Here is a 19,454-nt window from a genome sequence, read left to right on the forward strand (position 1 = left end):
AACAGTTTCATTGGTATGTTGACGAAATCTAAATAGTCTTCCTGTTTTATGTCCCCTTGGGTCCCTTTTACAATATACTTGTATTCGGGAAGTTTTCGTTTGATGTTTTGTTGTTGTTATGGTTTTTTTTTTTTTTTTTTTTTTTGGTATGTTGACAAAATCTAAATAGTCCACCTGGTTTATGTCCCCTTGTGGGTCCCTTGTACAATATACTTGTATTCGAGAAGTATTTGTAAGATTTTTTTTTTTTTTGGTTGCTTGTTAAATTGGCCTATAAGAAAATATAGGTGGATTCACAAAATGCTTATTTTTTCTTGTTGATCAGATTATTTCAGGTCTACACCACCCCTTTCAATTAGATCAAAACTTCATTGGGTTCGAGCTCAATCGTATTGAATGAGATGTTTACATAAAGGCTTTTACAGTCTGATTTAGCCATCAATCCGATTATAAATGGATCATTTGGTTGCATGTAAATGTAGCTACTGTGGGACAGGTCATGCACCGAAGTTTAATACTTAAAGTTAGGCGTTTGTTCAAGTTTCGTTCAAACTTAACCCTGAGCAGTTGTAGCAAAGCTTGCGTTAGCATAGGCCTACCAATAATTAATTCTTAATAATATTTAAGCTCCTTTGCTGATGTGTTCATTGTTAATTAGTTTTGGCTGCCAGGACTGTTATATTTCTGGACTTGGCAGAAAAGGCTGGGCTTGACAATAACAGCTGTAGCTAATTTATTATTTAGTTTATTTCTTTCTGTTTCCAAATCACGTATCTCTCTGTATGTGAGTCAGGAGCTGTACTGCTAAACAGGCTTCTGTTACCCTATGTGTCTGTCTCTCATGGTTGCTGTAGAGACTGAATGTTGTTGATCACTGTTGATTTATGAGCACAGAAACAGCCGCTGACTGAGTAACTCTAGCCTGTAGTAACAAGCTGTCAGGCATAAGGATTCTTTGTTTAATGGATTGTCTATGATTCTATGGCTTATTCATGCCTGTGCGTCCCCGTGGCTTATGAAATAGACTTTGGAGACTTAAGGCTGAAGTCTTGATTAGCCCTGAATATACAAATCACTGTATATCAGGAAAAAACACAAGCAGTCAAATTTGCTCAACAAACAATTTGTCAGATATAATGTAGTTTTTATTTTGCTTTCTGATGGGAAAGAATAGTTGATTGATTATGCCAATTATTTTTGGACTTTAGTTGTATTTCAGTTCTTTTAAGGGAATAGTTCACACAAAACTGAATGTATCTAAAATTGATCTATTAAATGACATGAAAACTCACTCAATCTATTTTCTAAATGTGTGTTATAGATTATATTGTAAACAATTAATAAGAGCATGTTTCATTTTTAAAAATATTTTGACCTCATAATTTTAAAGGACAAGTTCGGTATTTTACACTTAAAGCCCTGTTTACAGATCGTTTCTGATGAAATAGAACGGTTAAGATTAAAATTTGGACACATGCTGCTGTCCCGAGAATTTTAGGTTGATTTCGCTTTCCCCCCCACCTTCACAATGGCAGCCTATGGGCACTGGAACAATCCTTCATAAAACGCATTAAACTTTCGTTTACAAAGACGTGAAACTCACTGAGTGGTCAGGGGTGTTCACTGATATGCTCACACAAAAATCGCTGCAAAAGATGCTTTCCAACAGGTGTTTTACCATTCGTTGTAAAACTGTGGATCTATTTTTCCAAACGTCTCACACCCGTAGATTCTTCCGTTGAGAGCTTGAATAATAGACACTCCAGCCCAGTTGGTGGCGATAATGCACCTTTGCCAATTGCAAGCAAACCACTGGCATTTCATTGAATACACAGAAGAAGCAGAAGAAGAAGCGGCGGAGTAATACCGTACCTCACACAGCTCACCCAATACAAGTCAATGGAGTTGGACAAAAACTACGATAAAACCTGTTGGAAAGCATCTTTTGCAGCGATTTTTGTGTGAGCATATCAGTGAACACCCCTGACCACTCGGTGAGTTTCACGTCTTTGTAATCGAAAGTTTAATGCGTTTTAGGAAGGATTGTTCCAGTGCACCTATGTTGTCATTGTGTAGGTGGGGGGGGGGGGGGGAGCGAAATAAACCTAAAATTCTCGGGACAGCAGCATGTGTCCAAATTTTAATCTTAACCTTTCTATTTCATCAGAAACGATCTGTAAACAGGGCTTTAAGTGTAAAATACCGAACTTGTCCTGTAAATCAAAATGTCATAACTGGACCTTCCAGTGAAAACGGCAAACTTCTCTCTATGAAGGACTTCTCCAATCATTTAGTCCACTTAAAGGGATAGTTCACTTTGAAATTAAATTTTGGTATGTTTTAGCTTACCTCAAGGGCATCCAAGATGTAGGTGTCTTTTTTTCCGCAGTAGTTTCAATTTTGATATTTTTAGGTCAAACCGTTCTTGTCTGTCAGTCATATTATGCAGGTCTATGGTCACGTTCTCAAAGAGCATGCACAAAGTCCAAATTAAAACAATTCCCCATCGTCCAAATTAAACAATTCCCCATCGTAAGTACACATTGATGGCCTAAGACACGAAACGAGCGGTTTGTGTGAGAAAACGAACAGTATTTATATCGTTTTTAGTCTTGTAAAACAGCCACGTCCAAGTGATCTGAGGGCGCGGGCGCTTCCTATTGTGTGTCGTGTGCGTAGACTGGTCCATAGATATATACACTAGATTCCGCCTTGGCTACGGCAGTTCATTGGAACGAGGCGACATCTAGTGTATATATCTATGCACCAGTCTGCGCACACGTCACACAATAGGAAGCGCCCGCGCCCTCAGATCACTTGGACGTGGCTGTTTTACAAGATGTAAAAACGATATAAATACTGTTCGTTTTCTCACACAAACCGCTCGTTTCGTGTCTTAGGCCATCAATGTGTACTTACGATGGGAAATTGTTTAATTTGGACGATGGGGAATTGTTTTAATTTGGACTCTGTGCATGCTCTTTGAGACCGTGACCATAGACCTGCATAATATGACTGACAGACAAGAACGGTTTGACCTAAAAATATCAAAATTGAAACTACTGCGGAAAAAAAGACACCTACATCTTGGATGCCCTTGAGGTAAGCTAAAACATACCAAAATTTAATTTCAAAGTGAACTATCCCTTTAAACCCCGCCCATAAAAGCTTACATTCATCTGCCTACACTTTTGAGTGCCACGCCCACATCTCATCATCCAATCAACAACTAATTAATAGAACCAAATCCCCGCCCTACATTTTTTTTTTTTTTTCATTTTCAATGATCTATTCTATTGCACTCTGATGTACTTCAAAATATGTATGAAAAGATTTGTCAGTACTTTGGTTTCATCGCAACTTTAAATTTCGGTCTGTTTCTCACACAAAGCTATCACATAACTTCAGAACATTCCGAATATAGTGCAGAAGTTGTATGGACTGCTTTTACAATTTTTTGTTCGTTTTGGAGTTTGTATGAAAAAGAGCTATATTACAAATCTTCCAAACTTCTCCTTGGAAAATAAAAAGCAACAAAACAGTTCAGACTAGAGTAAATAAATAATGAGAACATTTTTATTTTCAGGAGAACTACAGTATTCCTTTAGGAGAAGAAAAGATGGAGGGATTGAAATGGAGGGAGGGAAAGAGGTGTCTCTTATTTTGGAAAAGCAAATAAATGGCATGAACCTGAGCAGCTGCTGTATTACACAATGTCTTTCCAAGGTCACCAACTGGAATATCAAAGAATTCCCACTGAGCAGCCAACGGACCTGGTCTAGGTATAAACATCCTCAGAGTCAGTGTTCTTGTGCCACACTAAATATGACATTAATTCTCACTAAAAATAAATCTGTGTGTGTGGGAAAGTCTTAAGTGAAGTTTTCCATAATTAGACATTTCCTCAACCAAACATTAGGCACAGAGATCCAGGAAGACAGCTAAGGGTTGAGCAAACTGGCATCCAGGTGAAGGGACACCTGTTTCATGCTACCAATACACGAGGCAAGAGAGCATCAGGAAAAAATTGCCTTTTACACTTTTCCACTGTTAACAAGCTTCCTGCATTTGACCCATGGGTAAATTCTGGGATTTCCAGGCGGATGTTGTGCAACTTAGCAAAGGATGAAGTCTGAGCCACCTTGGATTGGTCTGTGAGGTAACGTCTGACAAGTTGGTCCCTCAACACCATCTCTGAACCTCCTTTCTCTTAACACACCAGAATCTGGCAAGACTTTTTCCACAAGGAAGTATATACGGAGTCTATGGTGAATAAGCATTACAGATTTTATTTCTCACCACCGTTAGGGCCAGCTCTTCATGTCATGTTTTACTGCAGCTTGGGTTAGTTATTATTAGGCCCAGACGACTTTTATTCGGATTTTCAGTGTTGATTTTGAGGAACCATGCAGCGCAATTCTCCAAAATGGTTTTAACAATGTCAAATGTGTTAAACGGATCTTAAAGTAGTTCTCTCTTACGTTCGATTATACATGGGCCTAGTTTTCCAGCTAGGATACAGTATATTTCATGAGTGAAACAATAAATAATAGTATCTGTGTCCTCATTTTTGTTCTATTTTAGGAGATCTCCACAACTAACTTGCAGATTTAATTTTACACTTCATTTGTCCTCTGCAACTTTCCTCCCAGATCATGATATGTGGACATCATTCTCTCTCTGCATTCTCCATGTTTCATTAATTATCCGGCCCCCACCGCACAGTAATTTGTTTGGCACTGGTGAACTGCGGCCAGTCAACTGAAAGGGTTGAACCCTCGGCATTGCCAAGATACACAGTATCTTCTTTGTGTCCAGATATAAATAATTGCATTGAGTGTGGAGGACTGCCTGGACATCTTCCCTTCAGGTTTTTAGGAAGAGTGGCAGCAAAGACCAATGAGATTTGCCTGGCTCATTGAAGGACTGGAGTCTGAGTGCCACCTGGAGGATTAAGCCAGGGAAGATCTAATGCAGATCTAGAAGGTTTTGGGTTTAAAGGGTTAGTTCACCCAAAAATGAAAATTCTGTAATTAATTACTCACCCTCATGTCGTTCCAAACCCGTAAGACCGGTCAGAACGTCAGCTCACTATTGGATGACGCTGGTCATGTGTGTGACGTAGAACCCAGAACCGCTGCACTGTTTACACTACGTCAGCAGCGTAGGAGAATGACATGGAAGAGAAGAGATTGTTGAATAATGTTGTTATTTGGGGGGGGGGGGGTTGCGCACAAAAAGTATTCTCGTCGCTTCATAATATTAAGTTTGAACCACTGTAGTCACTTGGACTATTGTAACGATGTTTTTACTACCTTTCTGGGCCTTGAAAGTTGCAATGACGTTGCTGTCAATGGAGGGACAGAAAGCTCTCAAATTTCATCAAAAATATCTTCATTTGCATTCCGAAGATGAACGAAGGTCTTACGGGTTTGGAACGACATGAGGGTGAGTAATTAATGACAGAATTTTTGGGTGAACTAACCCTTTAAAGACTTTCCATATAAAGTCTGTTCCACATTGCAGCCCATTTTGGCCAAAAACTGTGTGGACTAAGCACAGATGATTACAGTTGTGGTTGCAGATATCTACTAATTTGTGCTTCAAACTAATTAGTTTCTTACTGAGTATCTTTCAATGATTTTTGAATGAACTTTTTCTCAGAAGCATTCATTCTATCAACAAAGTACACAGTTTTCCATGCAGATTGGGAATAACCTGTGTGCTCTTATCTTATTTATTCCTGTGATGCAAAGCTGAATTTTCAGCATCATTACACCAGTCTTCAGTGTCGAATGATACTTCAGAAATCATTCATATGCTGATTTGGTGCTCAAGAAACATTTCTTATTATTAATGTTGTTGTGCTGCTTAATATTGTTTAAAATGGGATACATCTTTTTCTTGATTTCTTGTTTTCTAAAGTCTTCTGTATCCTGCTATCTGTTGTGTTCACTAGGAGCTCAAAAGCAGAAGTCTTCTTGCTTCTGACAACTATAATGTGTAACAATTTACTATATTTCAGGGTTCATATTTTCATCCCTGTCTAGAATAGCTGTAATTTCCTGCCGTGTCACTTGTTCTTCTGACTGGGAATGTTTTTTTACAAATGTTTTGTCAACACATTTTATCGGATTTGGACCTATTCCTTTTAACCCCTTAAGGAGTCAACTTCTGTTTTCTTATCTTTGTACTTTGCACTCTTGACTATGTACGTTTTAGTCGAGAGGCAGTTGGTTCATTTTGAGTAGAAGTCAGGATGCATACCCACAGTTCTTGTCTCCGGAGGCTGTCCATGTCAAACCATCATTAAAACTCGCGGGAAAACGTGGTTCCTGTTTTCCCTTGAGTCAGATTGATAGCTGGTCTATGGCTCCTATTATTATGTACGAGTATTTCCTCTCTTATGGTTTCCTGTACAGTAGATGTGTTTTCAATAGGAGACATATGGGGGTGGTTAATGATCTGGGCTGGGTTCAAAATCCGGAAGGGAAGAATGACTCTTGAAATGGGCAGCTTTTTCGTTTCTTATCACCACTGTGCATTTGAGTAAGGAACAAAGCTGTCAGTCTAGTTGTCAAAAGCAGAAGACAGCCAGTTGGAGTCTTGTCTCAAACAAGCTATTTTTAGTTCAGTTATTAAATGCAATTACTTTGATGGCAAAGCTGCATTTTCAGCATCATTATTTCAGTCTTCAGTGTCACTTGATCCTTCAGAAATTCTAATATTTGGTCGAAACCATGGCATTTTTCAGGATTTTTTGATGAATAAAAAGTTCAAAGGAGGATTTATTTGAAATAGAAACCTTTTCTAACATTATTGATGTTTTTTTTGATGTTTTTCTTTACTGTCAATTTTGGTCAATTTAATGCGTTCTTGCCGAAACATGTATTAATTTCTTTAAAAAAACTTTTAACACTTTTAACTTGTATCTTCTTAACTCTTTCCCCACCATCATTTTCTGTTAAAAGCAGCAGTTTTGGTAACTTTCACACAATTTTCATGGCCCCCAGAATATTTTGTTGTATAAATATCTGAACATGCAATATATCATAAGAAAGAACAGAGCCTCTGTCAAAAAAAAAAAAAAAAGGTACTGCTTTTATCACTTGTTTCTGCTCCTTCATTGTCTGTGTTTTAGTCTGGAGATTCTCTACTCTTTCAGAAGTTGTGTAATAGCGCCCCCTACCGTATAAAAGTGAAAATACAGAAAGCCAGAAAATCCCGCCAATTGCAGGTAAGCATTGCCTCATAAATAAAAAAAAATAAAAATCCGGCAATAGGAGGGAAGCATATGGAAGCTTGTTTCCGCCACAAAAAAAAAAAAAAGATAATTGCGACTTTTTATCTCACAATTGCGAGTTTACATCTCGCAATTGTGACTTTATTTCTCAGAATTGCGAGATATAAAGTCAGAATTGCGTGAAATAAAGTCGCAATTGCGTGTTTTAAAGTTAGAATTGCGAGATATAAAGTCACAATTGCGTGTTATAAAGTCAGAATTCTGACTTTTTTTCTCGCAATTGCGACTTTATATCATGCAATTCTGACTTTATATCTCAGAATTCTGACTTTATATCACACAATTGGGAGATATAAAGTCAGAATTGCATGATATAAAGTCGCAATTGCGTGTTATAAAGTCAGAATTGTGAGATATAAAGTCAGAATTCTGAGATATAAAGTCAGAATTGCGTGATATAAAGTTGCAATTGCGAGAAAAAAAGTCAGAATTCTGACTTTATAAGACGCAATTGCGACTTTATATCTCGCAATTCTGACTTTATAACACGCAATTCTGACTTTATATCTCAGAATTCTGACTTTATTTCACGCAATTCTGACTTTATATCTCGCAATTCTGAGAAATAAAGTCAGAATTGCGAAATGTAAACTCGCAATTGTGAGATAAAAAGTCGCAATTATCTTTTCAAATGTTTTATTCAGTGGTGGAAACAAGCTTCCATAGAAGCATCTCATAAATCATGGAAAATCCCTTCAATGGGGGGAAAGCATTGTCTCCTAAATGAGGGAACATTACGTCAATGGCGAGGAAAGAGTTAAAGTTGTTGTCATAAAACATATGGCTGGGCCAATTCCCGGTCAATGGCTGGGAAGTGTTGTTTCATAAATAAGGGGAAAATTCTGTCAATGGCGGGGAAGTGTTGTCTCATAAATATGGGGAAAATTCTGTCAATGGCGGGGAAGCCTTGTCTCATAAATAAGGGAAAAATTCTGTCAATGGCGGGGAAGCGTTGTCTCATAAATATGGGGAAAATTCTGTCAATGGCTGGGAAGTGTTGTTTCATAAATAAGGGGAAAATTCAGTCAATGACGGGGAAGTGTTGTCTCATAAATATGGGGAAAATTCTGTCAATGGCTAGGAAGTGTTGTCTCATAAATAAGGGGAAAAGTCTGTCAATGGCGGGGAAGTGTTGTCCCATAAATATGGGGAGAATTCAGTCAATGGCAAGGAAGCATTGTTTCATAAATGAGGGAATGTTACGTCAATGGCGAGGAAAGAGTTAAAGAAGTTGTCATAAAAAGTATTGTCTTAAAGAAATCTTTGAATAACTTCAAACTTTTAACTTTTTGAAAAATATAATTTGGATAATTTCTTGAAGAACGATGATGGAGGACAGATCGTCCAGGTTAAAACTGACATAAACAGGGGACAATATATCAATATTTCATGGATTTAACTCTTTTGTGGACAAAAAGTATTGTTGGATGTTTCTCAATGGACGCTTGTCATGGACATTTTACCCAAGTGCGACGGATTGGATTCATCTCATGATCGCTACTTCATAACAAAGGTATAAATAACTGGTCACAATATTTCTGCCTAACCTTTGTTCGTTGTTTCTTCATCGTTGTATCTGATGAAGTTCGGTGCATTTAACACGAAGTTGTAACTTGACTGAACTTAAAACTTAAAGGCAGCAATTAAACTTGAAGAGGGTTGACATGTTTTACAATGTGTTTATTATAAAATATACTTTGCTTCTGACACTTGTAGCAAAATGATTCATTTGTGCCTTAGGGCCAGTGAACATGATGGCAGGGCAAGTAAAAATGGAAACTACAGGCGTGACTGAGCCAGCAGAAAAAAAAATCCTTATTGTTGAGACCTGCAACAAGGTCCTAATGCAGATCCAGCCTGTGTGTTTGTTCAGAGGCTAATGGGATTACGCCTGCATTTAACTAAAATGGAAATGTTTTCATATAACCACTCCTGGAAATTTTTTCCCATCGCAAATGGCTTGTGATTGTAGCATGTGTATGTTGCCTAGCAACTCCAGATGGATGTGCATTAGGTAAATACTTTTACGCCGTGTGAAAATTCAGAATGGCGCTGAAAGGTATTTTCACAGCATTTATAGGTGTCCATCTTTCAAGCGGTTGTCTCATTGAAGCAAATTTAACAGTGGAGCAGGAGAATGTTTCCATTGCTCACGCTGGACTGTAATTGAAAGGAACAGAGAAAAGGATCATCTGGCCTTGCTAACACCCAGGACGAAAACTTGGACTGATGAGATGAAAGAGGTGAGCAATGTTTTCCAGTTCCACTTTAATTGCGTTTTAAAATTAAAAGAAACAATAAGGCCCCGCTCTGTTCTGCTTTCCAAAGAAAGCACCAAACTGAACGTGGGGTAAATGTGGTCACCTTGGACGAAGAATGGACCTGGTCTCAACACAGCGGAGTTGGTTGCAAATCACAAAAGCAGTTGGCAGAAAGGACAAGCCTGGTGTCACTCTTCAACCCTGGAGAATCCAGAATATATTCCAGTACTAGTCAAATCCGGATTAGGCGAACACACTTGTTTACGATGTTTTCGCTGAGTTGTTAAGCTACCAGAATATACTCTTTCAGTGAGATCATTACTTCTTTGAAAACCTTAAACTTTAAGAGGGATAATTAAACAAACTAACAATAAGGAAATGGCTTACAGTGTTATGCATCACTCACTAAAAATGTCCTAATTCATTATGAGTCTTTCATGTTGAGCTCTCATTAGTTTCAAGACATCACTCTGTTTCAGTCTGATTACTGACCGCCTCATGTCTACTGGAAATGAAAACTGGAAGGCAAGAAAATGGCAAGCTCCAATTAGATTCCTCAACAGCAACACAACTTTTGGCAGTTTATTACCACACAGTCCATCAAAAACTACCAGGTTAATAGAGTGAATGCTTGTGAAGAAGAAATCCAAATCCATACTCACGTATAGTTCTGCAGTGATGATTTATTTTTGTAGGGCAACCCAGAAGTTCGCGTCATCCTGGATCTCTCGACAAAAATACGATTTTTCCATTGACTTTTTTGATTGATTATGGCAGAAAATAAGCTCTTTGGCCAGCAGACGTTTATGATTCTCACACGTTTTGTTCATCAAGATATTCTTCACAAATCAACACAACTTTTATGAATTTTGAGACCTCAAACAATCGCCTGAAGTAAAAAGCTAAAGTTAGGCTATAAGGGAACAATACCATGGTCTCATCATTTTAGCATCACCAGCTTTAAAGGAGAACTCCGGTCAATTTTAACATTGAGCTCATTTTTTTGTACATTTGGAGTGCTGTCAATACAGAGAACAACGTCAAAAATCGGTGTTGCCTACACCGAGTTATTCTATTTTTAAAATTTGCACCCTGTTGACTTCAATGGGGCAAGTACTAAACCTGCTTTTAGCCTCTTAACATCCTTGATGTGTCATTACAAGTGCACAGAAAATGTGAGTGATTCCTTCTGAGTGAACACGAGTGAATCTGACTGCAGTAGATGTGAAAGATATGTATAAAAATGATGTTATTTAAGCCAGCGCAAATACCTGTGTTTACATCCTGTTTCGGTTGAAGTCCAAAGTAGTCGATTGCCGAGTTCACGCGCATAGGTTTAGTTACCTATGATCACGCGCGTGAACTCGTTCCTGTCTTATGAGTTCCATTGGTTTCTGATTGTCTTGTTAGTTTCCATAGTTACTGATTATGTTTGTCACCTGTTTCTTATTCAGTTGCTTGTGTATATATAGAGCTGTGTTGGCCTCCTTGGTTAATGCAAGCTGTTATGCTGTCTTTTGTTTCTCCTGTGGATTCTTGTGAGATATTCAATTAAACTGATCCCCTTCAATGCTTCCCTTATCTACACTGCTACGTAACAACTATTGAGAAAATTCGTTTTCCTGTTTTGCATGATGACGTTTAATGTCCTCGACAACCTCTGTATGTCACCAGCAATTGCAAGGAACACACAATGAAGATGAAGATCAGGGGCCTGTACCATGATGGTAGCTGAGCAAACTCAGGGTTACAGGATTAGTTTTAAGTTGACAAAACCAAACCAATCCAACCAGGCTTTGTTGGTACCATGATGCTGATCATCAAGAGTCCAAGATGGCGGCAGGAGCAGTAGGCGTTGTCTCAGCTCTCTTAGTTTACAACTTGCTTTTTAATTTTTTAAGTCCTATTCATTTTAATTTTAGTTCTTTTGTTGGGCATTCTAATAACCATTCATTATTTAACGGATATGAGGAAATATTTGTTAATAAAGTGGACTGGTTAATTAAACAGCCATATAGTGCTTTGGGAAATTTCGGACATGGGAAGCACATTTTAGCGGTAACCTTTATTTATCCATCTTTATACACCCGAGTTAAGAAACATTCAAAGTCAGAATCTCGACGTCATGAAACTGAAGCTTTAGGCCTAATCATCATGATTTGTTTACTATTATCGGGAGATATTCATCCCTGTCCCGGTCCACACCACGCCAATGTATTGGATTTTACGTTGGACTCGGGTGTCTCTCAGGTACGCACTCTGGGTCGCGGGACGTTGCTGCCTGGTTATGTACAACAAACTAACCTCCCTTGCTCTGGTTCGCCGGGTTCTGGTGGCGGCGTCTTGCCCGTGTGGAGTGCCATGACGAGCGGGGAGGTGGTGGAGGGCCAGCGGCTGGGCACTACTATCATGGACCGGCGTCACACTGGCCCAGTGGATTCCATGTCGGATCTAGCTATCCTTCAGGTATGCACTTTTGGTTGCAGTGTGTCGCCGTCTGGCTATGCTCAACACACTAACCTCCCTCGCTCTATCTTGCTGGATACTGGCGGCGGTGTTGGTGCGGGGAGTTTCGCGGCAGAGGAGGCCGAGTTGCCGGGTGTTACCACGGCCGCAGTTGGCGTTCCGCGGCACGTCCATGTGGGAATGCTGGCGTCTGAGGTAGGACTGGGTTCTCGTGCGGCGAGCGGGAGTGACACGAACTTTCAGACGAGATCGTGTATTTTAAGACCTTTGGGGAATGAAGGGAATTCTGCTCCGTTGGAGTCACCTTCCATTTCTGCTAACTCCGGTTTAGGTACTTTACAAGTGTCTGCAAAGTCTATGCAAAATGTCAAAAGTAAAGTTGTAAATCAAGGTATTTTAAAAAATAAGAAATGGGGATTCTTTCAGACAGTAAATCAATCAAGAACCATTTGGGATCCTAAAGTCAAGCCAAAAGGTCTCTTAGGTGGGCACTTTAACATCCGAAGTATAATATCAAAAAGTGATCAAATTCATCATCTATTACTAGACTCTAACCTAGATTTTCTTTGTTTATCTGAGACATGGCTTCATGAAAATTCTCCGTCTGCAGCTTTAGAAGTACCTGGTTTTACATTGTACAGGAAAGATAGACTTGGTTCTAAGGGAGGTGGTGTTATGATTTATGTGAAAACTACCATCCAGTGTAATGAAATTGACTGGGCAAATTGTATGGGCTTGGAATGTATTGGTCTGAACCTCATATTATCACCACAAATGTCTTTTGTATTAATTGTAATTTATCGTCCACCATCTTCTAATATTAGTTTTTATGAAAATTTGAAACAATTACTAAAGCAGTGTGATTTCAACAAAGAAGTTATTATAATGGGAGACTTTAATATTAATTGGGAAGATAAAACCGTCAGAAAGAATCTCAAACAGATAACTGATCATTTTGATCTGAAGCAAATGATTAATGGGCCCACAAGAATAACTAATTCAACAAGTTCTCAAATTGATTTAATTTTTAGTAATCGAGCAGAGAGAATTTTAAAAACTTTTAATATGTTAACAGGCCTTTCAGATCACAATTTGATTTTAGTGGCCAGAAAATTATCCAACAAGAGATTCAATTCATTCAGAAGGAAATATGACTCTTATGGCATTCCAAAACGTAAATTAGATGATTTTAGAAAGGCAGTTCACCAGATTGAATGGGAGGATTTATTAATCGGAAAAGATCAGGACGAAGACAGTCAAATATTTTCCAAAAAATTAGAGAGCACTATTAATGATTTCAGTTGTAAACTTAATCCTAAAAGTAAAAAAAATACTGTCCCTTGGATCAATCCAGATATCTTAAAATTAATGAAAAATCGAGATCTTGCTTTAAAAACAGCAAACAGATCAAAGCTTATTCATGATAGACAACATTTCGCTATGTTACGGAACAAGGTGGTAAAGTCGATGAGAAAAGCAAAGGCTGATTTTTTTCTGAGGATAATTAATGAGGCTAGAGGTAATTCAAAAATAATCTGGAATAGGTTGAGCTACTTAAAAGGTGACAAAAGAAAAGATAGGTCATCACTTGAATTGATGGTAAACGGGAAGCTGACTAACAATCCAGCTGATGTAGCCGAAGCACTAAATCATTATTTTGTTGACTCAGTAGTCACAATTACGAAATGTTTTTCCCCTGAGTATACAGAAACTTGTATAGTTAATGCAGGTGAACAAGCCTTTACTCTAAGGGCAGTCTCTGAATTAGACGTCATAAGAACAATTACATCTCTTAAACCATCCAGAGCAAAGGATATATTTGGTATGGATGTGGTAATGCTTAAAGAGCTTAGTGAGTCGTTAGTTAATCCTATCACTAAAATTATCAACCTTTCTATTTCTCAGGGGATGTTCCCATGTGCTTGGAAGTCGTCTGTTATTGTGCCTATATTCAAAAGTGGTGTTCCTCACTCTGCTAGTAACTACAGACCTATTAGTATTTTACCTATAGTCTCAAAGGTTGCAGAGAAATTGATGGCTGCACAAATCACTAATTATTTGAATAATAGTTCTTTTGTTTTACATCCAATGCAATTTGGCTTTAGAGCAAACTATTCAACCGAGATGGCAAATTGCTATTTCACTGAAAAAGTTAAGTCTCTATTAGATAAAGGAGGGGTTGTCGGGGCTGTGTTTCTTGACTTCAGGAAGGCCTTTGACACCGTAAACCACAGAATTTTGTTGTCTAAATTATTAAGTTTTAATTTTTCTCCACATACGTTAAGATGGATCGAATCATACTTGTTAGGTCGCACACAGTATGTTAGTATACAGAATTATAAGTCAGCTCCTCTAAGTATATCCACTGGTGTTCCACAAGGATCTATTCTGGGTCCTTTGCTTTTCTCGTTGTACATCAATGATCTTCCTACTGTCTGTCCTAACACTAACATTCAAATGTATGCAGATGACACTGTTATTTATGTACACGGAAGTAGTGTGTCACAAGTTGCAAATGAACTTACAGAATCCCTGGCTCATGTTGCGGCTTGGTTAGAACAATGCTGCTTACAGTTAAACATTTCTAAAACAGTGTGTATGTTTATCAACAAAACTAAGAAATTAAGTATAGTGCCAGATGTATTTGTATCAGGGGAAAGATTACAAGTTGTATCTGAATATAAGTACCTTGGCATTCTGATTGATTCCAAACTTTCATTTAAAGCACAGGTTAAAAAGGTCTGTAACCGGGTCAGATTTAATTTATCAAATTTTAGATTTATTCGTGATTATATGTCGTCTGACGCCGCCTTGATGTATATGCATTCCATGATTATTTCGCATATTACCTACTGTTTAACTACTTGGTCGCAAGCTAGTATTACTACTCTGAAACCGCTAGAGTCTTTGTATAAACAATCACTAAAAACTCTTGATAAGAAATCAGTTCGGTTTCATCACTGCTCAATATTAAAAAAACACAACTTGCTAAGCTGGGATAACTTGATCAAATATGTACATATTTGTCTGCTGTTTAAAACTATACATAGCCTGTCTTCACCACTAAAAGAGTTTGTGAATATTAGAACACCTGCTTACCGATCTACTAGGGGTGGGGAAAGAGGGGACTGTATTATCCCTCTCAGAAGAAGTAACTTTAGCCAGTCTGTATTTTCGGTCAGAGCTGCAAGAGAATGGAACTCCGTTCCATCAACAATTAGACGATTACATGCTTTTGGCTCTTTTCAGTCTCATCTTAAAAAATGGTTACTAACAACTCAGCACTGTCAACATTAGTATTGTATTCTTGACAATAGACTTTGTACTAATTGTTCTACGCTATGTTGCTCTCTTCTGTTTCCATCTTTCTCTCTTTCCTTTCTCTCATGTTAATTTTTTTTTAATTATTATCATTATTATTATTAATTATTATTATTATTATTTTTTATTTTTTTTTCATATAATGTGTACTGTATATGTGTGATGCTCTGTCTCTGTTTTTAGGGTGACTTTTTAACATTCTGTCAAGGGTCTACAGATGAAAAATAGCCTTTTGGGCTAATTCTGGCACGTTTACATTTATGTTTATTAATGTGCATTGCCCCTGTAAACAAATAAACTAAACTAAATCAACTGTCTCTGTCAACTCAGGCTTTGATCCTGAGTTTAGGAGCTTAGGTGTGACATCAGTAGCGAACAACCAATCACATACTGAGAAAGAGTGAAAATGAGATTAATTTCTCGCGAGAGAAGCAGCGCGATTCACTACAGAATATTACGAGATTGAAAAATATAAAAGAATTGAAACAAATTTACACAGCAAGAATAAAATAGCTGTCTATGAAAGAGGACAACTAAAATAAAAAGTCTTGCTACATCAATGCAAGTAAAAGTTGTGAAGTTAGTTTATACATTTGATAAAGGTAGAGAAATTTTTTACATTTAAGCTCAAATGTAGTCATTTTATATAGCTTTATCTATTGTTTCTAAAGCGTATTTATATTACCTTTATATATTTATTCAATTAAACTGTGCATAATAATAATTGATAAACTAAAATTGTACATGTGTGATCGATTAAGGGTACAATAATTACATAAATAATATCTAAATCATTCAAAATTATTATTCTAAATAAGCATTAAAAGCCGGACAATTTTGTCTTTAAAAATCTTTTGCTGTGTAGTGATCTTTAATTTGGAGTGGAAACAGGTGGAGTGACTTTATCGCATCAGACATGTGTCACTTTGCTCACAGCTGATTGGTCCAAGTTCGGCTTGCAACCTCTTATCTGGAACATAACCTGCCCCGGACCAGGTTAGCCGTGGAGCATAAGTTACTATGGCGATGAACCAAACCAAGCCAAACCACTTTCATGGTGCCTAAAACCCAGGGTTGGAGCAAACTAAATTGAAACATATCAGGCTAGCCAGGCTGGTGGTATGGTGGCTAAACCGGCTTCATGGTATAGGCTAGGCCCCAGGTATAATGTCACGTCACGAGACGAGACGAGACGAGACAAGACAACCACTATGCGGAAACATGACTGCAACTTAAATACAAAACAAATAAGGGAAATAACGACGAACACCTGTGATGATTAATTAATCTCCATAGTAACTAATACATGGCAGGAAATTAAACAAAGGAACACATGTGACTGGAAATAACAAATTGAAAGTCTATGAAAATGAAAGTCTATGAAAAATAACAAAGACTGTAGTCCAATTTAGCCACTTTTTCAAGACAATTTAAAGGAATAGTTCACCAAAAAATGAAAAATTTTCATCTCAAGTTGTTCCAAACCTTTATGAATTTTTTTCTTCAGCTGAACAATATGGGTAACTAAACAGTTAGTATCTTTTAAAAAAAACTATTGTCTTGGGGGCAAGGGGGCATTACTGATGTATTTTATGTTGTAGAATAAAATGTGAAAATATATATTGACCTTGTTTTAGCTACAGACCTTATTTCAGGCATTTAACCAAAAGCCCATTCAAAACATGCATTGACTTCAGGATGATGTAGCCTAACTGTAAAGGCTAAAATGCAAAAATTGTAGCCTACAAAAATACATAATCTATCCAGCACTCTATTTTGCACATATTTCCAGTAATTTATTTTGTTTTCTGTACTAATGTATGCTGAGATTGCTGTGCCTTTGATTATGGTATCATCTATTTCAGATTCCCCTGTCATTAAACAGCATGTAAAAACAAAACTTAGTGATCGGACCAGACTTGTTTCAAGTCAAAACTCTGGATACTATGCCTTAAATAATGTAATTTCAAATATGAACCAAAGACGTCCATCCTGACATATGTCAGACTCCAGCAGGCTTAACATTTCAATGGTGCGTTTAGGTTTCAGCATGCTGTCTAAGTCATGGATACGGCACTTACATTTATTCTGCACTATGGGAGGCCTTGTTTAAGTTCCAATGTTGACATAACAGTATGTGGGAAATCTGCTGATGTTGTTAACATTGATCTAGGGTTCCTGGGGGTGATGCATTTATATAGAGTAAGGTCCAAAAGTCTGAGACCAATGCTAGAAGTGCTTCTACTTTGCATTTACATCCATCTTCGTTGCAAATTATATTATGAGCATAGAAAGTTGCCTGAAAATTTTAAATGATACAACAGAGATTCAAGTGGCATTCTTTGATGCAGTAGCAGACTGACGGTTTTCCACGAAACTCCCTAGCACATATGGCTATATTTAGCAGCTTGACGGTTTCTCATGCAATGCCTTCTGAGGGCTCAAAGGTCATGCACATTCAACAGAGGTCTCCTGCTTTGCCCTACACAGACTGAGATTTCTCTGAATTCCCTGAATCGTTTCACAATATTATGTATGGTAGATGGTGAAAGACCTACATTCTTTGCAATCTTGCATATAGAAATGTGATTTTTGAACGATTTGACAATTTTCTCATGATATTTGGCACAAAGTGATGAGCAATGACCCATATTTACATTTACACTCAATCCTTATACCCTCACCTCACCAACTTATTGTGGACTATTTAAAAAGAGTTTAACTTGGATATTCTATAAGCTTTTCACTTTTTTATTTTGCCTTTTGTTTTTTGGAGTGTGTCGCAGCTAGCCTGGTAATACCAAACTCTGCTACTTCGCTTTGCTTCGTAGACAGAGTCTAGAATGGCATAATAGAGAAGTGTTTTCTCTCTCGCGGGGGGGGGGCGCTTGTCTGAAGTTTAAAATCATTGGTTACCTGTAAGCCAATCACATAACGTTTGGTTATGGCGTGTGTTATGCGCATGCTCAGCCGCATCTAACTTCCACTGTAAACACATGTATGATTCGAAAACAAAAACCATCGAGCGAAATACCGGAGTGAACATGGCTGTGAACGACTTTTGCAGATTATGTGAAGTAAATCTACGCATCCACGGTACAATCAGCATCTACGTCACGGCTCTCAGCCCGCCCTCTGTTCGCTGATAGGCCTGGCTGTTTTCAGGCCGGAGGAAAACGGAAAGCTATGACGCTGTCTCAGACTGAGTACAGAAGCGAAATGAAATTGAGCGGAAGTACAAAGTCTGACGTTTTAAAAGATTTTTAAAAGATAAAGATTTTCCTTATACTTTTGTCAGTTAAATAAAGTTGAAAGAGAACTAACAAATCACAGATTCTTGATTTTATTGCATTTTACAAAATTCCCCGACTTTTCTGGATTTGGGTTGTATATCTGGGAACCACAATATGGAGCATAACTTTTTGTCATGGCCAAGACAAATGTGTGCATCAAAAATATTGCATTGAACATGAAGTGTCTGTTTTAGCCAATGTACATTGTAGTTCTTAACCGAACAGTGAAAGATAAGATTTTGTAACCAAGCGTGTAAAATAAGCTCTTTGAGTTATTAAATTCTGCCCTTTTTTAAAATATGTGCAATTTATTTTGTTTATTAAACGCGACAGAGTGCCAACTCCACTCTCGTTCTTCTGTTGTTCAAACCCAAACCTCAACTTTGGAGAAGCATTAAAACTCAAACAAAACCCAGGAGTTATTAATGCTTTTTGGCCGGGCTTCAGACAGCCGTCTTGTTTTATGGTTAGAATTCGGGGAAATGATTTAATGGAAAAGGTTCAAGGCACTACCCGGCTGATTCAGCTTTCCTTTTTCCTCTGCTGTTTCACTTGCATACCTAATTCATGTTTACAAATGTTTCCCCTCCACAAGCACACACACACACACAAATAGATCCCCACTTTCCTTTTAGAGGTCACGGAAAGGTCTCCTCTGCAGGAACTGATTTATGAAATGTGCATATGCTGCAAAATGGCATGGATGGGAAATGTGCTGTTATGAATCCCTGAACTTTTTCTTCTTCTTCTTCTTTTTTTTTTTTTTGTTGTGTGCCTGGCACCATTTTATCATCATCTCTAGGATTATGC

Source organism: Scardinius erythrophthalmus, assembly GCF_964197995.2.
Source record: "Scardinius erythrophthalmus genome assembly, chromosome: 6".
Taxonomy (NCBI): Eukaryota; Metazoa; Chordata; class Actinopteri; order Cypriniformes; family Leuciscidae; genus Scardinius; species Scardinius erythrophthalmus.